Source organism: Pleurodeles waltl, chromosome 12 (assembly GCF_031143425.1).
Source record: "Pleurodeles waltl isolate 20211129_DDA chromosome 12, aPleWal1.hap1.20221129, whole genome shotgun sequence".
NCBI classification, from domain to species: Eukaryota; Metazoa; Chordata; class Amphibia; order Caudata; family Salamandridae; genus Pleurodeles; species Pleurodeles waltl.
This window is the reverse complement of record NC_090451.1, coordinates 337835850-337841849: the sequence shown is the minus strand read 5'-3', so window position 1 is coordinate 337841849 and position 6000 is coordinate 337835850.

Below are 6000 nucleotides of genomic sequence, written 5' to 3'. Positions count from 1 at the left end.
GTAAAATGTGATAGGTTCATGTTGCGTTTCCTGTCGCGGGCATCAGGCCTACCCACGCATGTGAGGTACCATTTGTATTGTGAGACTTGGGGGAGCACAGAATAGTAGAACAAGTGTTATTGCTCCTCGTCTTTCTCTACATTTTTTCCTTCCAAATGTAAGACAGTGTGTAAAAAATATGTCTATTTGAGAAATGTCCTTTAATTCACATGCTAGTATTGGCACCCCGGAATTCAGAGATGTGCAAATACCCACTGCTTCTCAACACCTTATCTTGTGCCCATTTTGGAAATACAAAGGCTTCCTTGATATCTATTTTTCACTCCTTATATTTCACCAAATTAATTGCTGTACACCCGGTATACAATGAAAACCCATTGCAAGGAGCAGCTCATTTATTGGCTCAGGGTACCTAGGGTTCTGGATGAACCTACAAACCCTATATATACCCGCAACCAGAAGGGTCCAGCAGACGTAACGGTATATTACTTTTGAAAATCTGACATCGCAGGAAAAAGTTAGAGTAAAAGTGGGGAAAATTGATTTTTTTAGCTGAATTTCAATTTGTTTTTATTTCAGCTGTTATTTTCTGTAGGAACACCTTGTAGGATCTACACAAATTAACCCTTACTGAATTCAGAATTTTGTCTACTTTTCAGAAATGTTCAGCGTTCTGGAATCCAGCATTGGTTTCATACCCATTTTTGTCACTAACTGGAAGGAGGCTAAAAGCACAAAAAATAGTAAAAATGGGGTATGTCCCAGTAAAATGCCAAAATTCTGTTGAAAAATTTGATTTTCTGATTCAAGTCTGCCTGTTCCTGAAAGCTGGGAAGATGGTAATTTTAGAACCACAACCCCTTTGTTGATGCCATTTTCGGGGAAAAAATCACAAGCCTTCTTCTGCAGCCCTTTTCTCCCATTTTGTTTTTAAAAAACAAACATTTTCCTGTATTGTGGCTAAATTCTTGGTGTCTTCCAGGGGAACCCACAACCTCTGAGTACCTCGAGAATTCCTAGGATGTTGGCAAAAAAAGGATGCAAATTGGGCATGGGTACCTTATGTAGCTTATGTGGACAAAAAGTTATGAGGGTTTAAGCGCAAACTGTCACAGTTAGCCAAAAAAAGGGCCTGGCACCTGAGGGGGGAAAAAGACTGGCAGAGAAGGGGTTAAAGTCCTACCAGCAAGTAGCCAGCTGTAGCAACTAATTGTCTCGATTGCCTACCAAGCAATGATCTGAAACATGAGGACCTTATACTCCATGGTTCAAAGATGGCTGCCACTTTCGCAAGTCTTTTGAGCATCCTGTGGCCTTCAGGGCCACATCATCTGTTTCGACGCCAATTCATGTAGTTTAAGTGTTGGAAGTGTAAAGCCTTATAAAAGGGGCATGGCTGGCTTTAGGTCTGTGTGAGCGGTGCAACCGCATCGGGAGCTGACCCAGATTGGGGGGCAATGACCTTAGGGGGGCGCTATGTTTTGCAATTTAAAAGCACAAGCTGAGAAGTTTCTTGTCTGTCTAGCCTTCAAAAGGCAATGAAAATGTCATGAAAGGGCTTGTGATTCATTTTCCTGCTAGGGAGAGAGATGGGAGTGTTGTCTAGTGGCAGCTTTGACTCGTCATAATGTAGCATAGAGGGTTAATATGCCTGCTGCAAAGAACAGAACTATATTTTATGTGGATAGCTGAGTGAATTAATGAAGGCAGCCTTTACGAGTGCCTTAAAACAAATGAATGTATGTGAAAGGGGGGCTATGGAGAGATGAGGGCCACATTCACTGGGTGGTAGTGAGTGAATCCGAGGAGGTGGTCATGGGGTGGGGGTTGCCAAAATAGACTGTCGCACAGGGCGCCACCAGCGCTAAAACCGGCCCTGACCAGGGGGTACCCACAGTCTGTGTGCACCGCTGATCTCTTCTGCTATCAAAGTGCATTTCCACGCTTGAACAACTTATACAGAAAAGGGCAGGCTGCTGGTTATGACACGAGAAAAAAATCATTTGAGAGCTATGATGATTCCTTCATGTTGTAATAGCCGTGTGAACTGGAATATGTGGTGTCTACAACCCACTACTGAAGGAGCATGTTCCCGAACATACAAGAGCCATAAACAAAGGCCATAGACCAAAAGCGTAAGCAGAACATTTCTGTTCCATAATGTGAACGGTATAAAAATCTGGGGGTTTTTAAAAAAAAATAACAATGTTGAGCTTACTCAGTTGCAATGTGAAGCAAGGTAGGTGCTTAATTTGGCCATTCATTTTGTGTAGTTTGAATTTGACAGAAGAGTTAATGGCATATCTTTGACAGGACAGCATTGTATAGTTTAATTCCTTGCCTCAATTTGCAATTTTAGTAGAACACAGAAAGTATATTTTAGGTAAGGGTCCTAAGCTACAATTTGTGGATTGCTTTTATATTTTCCGGATCTATAGAAGGGTGAACTTTTCGAAGTAACTATATGGCTTCGTAATATTTCAGATACGATCTGATATTGTGGTCATTAGTATGCCTCCTTTTGTTTCCTGTAAGTGAGAAGATGGTTGGCAGATATTTTTGCAATATATTACGTGGCTGTCAAACCAACTGATGATTGTTTGTTTCATTTATTTTTATGTTAGTTTACAGCGGATTTATAAAAAATTAAACTGTGAATGGTATGTAAGTGAATGTATTTCTAGAGTTTGTGATCTCAGGAGTTTCTACTCTAACTTAATCCCTCACCTCTGTCTAGTTTCCCCCGCTCCTTCACGCGCTGAATCCACTATTCCCATGCCATTAGTATCAGATATTAGGCCAGTTGCTCTTCTAACTGACCCTAAGGATCTCAATCTCTCCTGCTTCTTTATTAATATAGCCTCCACGCACAACGATTCTAAGGAACGTTTTCCTTTTATCTGACCACCTACTTGACAATAGCATCTTGGACACATGACACCTTGGCACCTAATTTTGCTCTTTCTGTCTACCGGAACACCAATCTGTTCATGCTTTTCATGAAAGAAAATAGGAGACAGCCTGGCAATATTCTTTAAAAATTACTTTAATCTCACAAACATTAATCTAAGTCCCTCCCCCGTGCAAACCTCTGCTGCTAATTGCACTTTTTTTGTGTATTTCTGTATTCCCCCCCCCCACCCTTGGCCTGCTCTTCTTCTAATTTAGGGTCACTCTTTACTGTTTTCATTAAGCCGTGTGTGCTGTCATCCTCGTGTTTGTTAGTGCTAAATCAACATTTGACTAGATGTTGCTAATCGTTCCAATTCAGCACACCTTTTTGAGTCCTGTAAATCACTCTGCTTTAACTATCTTGTGGTCAGTATAATAGACTCTGATGGTCAACCCTCAATCCTACTTTTACAACAGTAGCCATGTTTTGGTATCACTGCCCATTTCTTTTACCAGGATTGATCACTGTGCCATTCGTTTTGAGCTTATCAGTTCCTCCCCGACCAGTTCATCCTTATTCTTGCACTAAACACGCAAAGGTTCCTTGGGATTACGTTCCCTCGCTTTATTACCCACACTCTCTCTTCAAATAGTCCTTTCCTCTTCGCCTTTCCCTCAGAAGCCACTCATCAAGCTAACTTATGGATTTCTTTAACTTGGGCTTAATGGTCCTCATTTTCTCTCTGAAAATGAACCCCTATAATTGATCCCTCCCACGTTAACCAGGAATCTAAAGTGCAAAAACTGACTTGCAAACAAGCTGAGAGAAGTTGGTGATCCTCATATTTGCGCTCTTCAGGTTCTCTATTCCAAGCCAGTCTCTACACTTATAAGGATCTTGGGTGTCCAACTCTTGCTGCCACTTATGCTGATAAAATCACTCAGACTTGCAATTAAGCCAAATATGTTTTAAAACATTATCACCTTGTGAGGAACTCTGTGATTCTCTTTCAACATTTGTATGACAACAATGTCAAGATTTGTCTCTTACTCTCCTCTTCTGCCATGCCCAGTCTTCCTGCTTCAATTCCAGCCTTTATCACTGTTCTTATACCCGTCTCTTCCGAAGCACTTCTGACCTAGTTTACTCTCAAGAACTGAATTGGAATTACCATTGGATTCATGCCCACATCATACATCCTGTGCCCTTGGTAATTGGACCTTAGTTCACTGAGCTTTGTGGTCACTCTCTCTGCCATGATAACATTCCCGCCTGCTGGAAATAGGCCATGCTAAACACCCTGCTTAAGAAACCTTCTGTTACACCCTAATTTACCAAATAATTTCCACCTAATTCGCATCTACCTTTATCCATAAAGATACTGAAAAAATAAGTAAATCACTGAATTGTGCATTTCATTAACACATAAAATATTTAACCCCTACCAAGATGGATTTCAATCCTTGCAGATCACTGAGCCTGCTCTTCTTTCTCTCCTAGATAACCTCAGGCTGTGATTTCCAGTGGGACAAAACTGAAGGCTGTAGCCTACGTGGGCTCCACAAGCCCGGATCCCCTTTGCGAGAGATCCTGCTGAACATGATTTGCTGCTGCAGAGAAGATCGTGGTGGGAGCTACAGCAAAATCAGGCTGACCGATGTTTTCCTCTGGCAGATTGGCAAGCAGACAGACTCCAGTCTCTTGTCAGATCTCAGGTCACTTTTTGATTAAAATTTGCCTAAGTTCCCCTTTTCAGGTTTTGGCTGGAGGAGCACTTTAGCATCACTTTCAAGGATCCAGGACTGTTTGGGCACCACTTGGGTAAATTAGGAGGGTCAGGACTCACTTCAGGCAGAGGCCAGGTGCAGGGTTCAAGGTCTCTTTTGCTTGTTATGTCCCTCTGGATCTCACAGGAGGTCAGCCAACTAACCCCTCAAGTCACTCTGTTAGTTCTGTGATTAAGTAACAAGGAAGGTCCCAAGCAGCAGAGCAGGCTTCTGAAAGTACAAGGCAAGCTTCAAGCAGAGGGCAGTCCTCTGAGGTACAATGCAGGCCTCAGGCAGCAGGGCAGTCCTCTGAAGTATAAGGCAATCCTTCTGGGCATCCTTTGCAGGTCCAGGAGTGTACTGAAGATCCATTATTTATACCTGATGCTAGCCTCCTCACATCTGGTTCTGTATATGACCTTCTTTCTACTGCCCAGGCTCCAAGTCTCTAGGGTGACATTGAGCTTGTGTCAAGTTCCTATGTGAGTGTGCTGGAGGCAGCCCTTTGAAGTGTAAGTAGGGCAGGAAACAGCACCACCCCACCCATCCTAGCAGGATGGCCCATCTTGCCAAGAACTTGTCTCCCTTTGTTTACCTTTCTAGGAGGAATACACAAAGGCAAACTGCCAACTATTCACAGTCATGTGACCCAGGACACAGGCTACAGTCACTAAATAGGTAGAACAAGAAAATGGCAAATTTCTGAGAGTGTCATTTTCAGAACTGTGACTTTATCATTAAAGGGGTGTTTAAATTACAATTCTTTTGAGATTAAACATGGCCCTTCTACCTATTCCCAATCAAATGTTAGCACCCATTAAATGTAATAAGGTAACCCAATGTTATCCTATCGGAGACGTAGGCCTCACAGTAGTAAAAAGTGAATTTGGGTATTTTTCAGTACAAAGACAAAAACCTAAAAACACAAGTTCTACCTTTTTAAATGCAATACACCCTGCCCAATGGTATAGCCGGGGTCTACCTTAGGAGTGGCTGCTGTTTATCAAAATAGGAGGTTTAAACCTAGAAGAGGGTTTATTCCACCAGGTTGAAATGGCAGTTTAAAAGAAGGGAGTACAAGCACTTTGTCAGTAGTCAGCAGTGGTAAAGTGCACAGAGTCCTAAAGACAACACAACTAATTTTAGCAAGCAGGAGGGAAGAAGGCAAAACATTTGGGAGAAGACCTCATCAAAGGCTGTCAAACCTAACAGAAGTCAATGATGATCTCCAAACATCTAACCCATAGGGAAGAAGTGAGAGAAGGCCCATTTAGAACTCTAAATGAAAGAACATGACTTTCAACCAATCCCTTCCACGTTTAGGACTTGAGTTTTTGAACC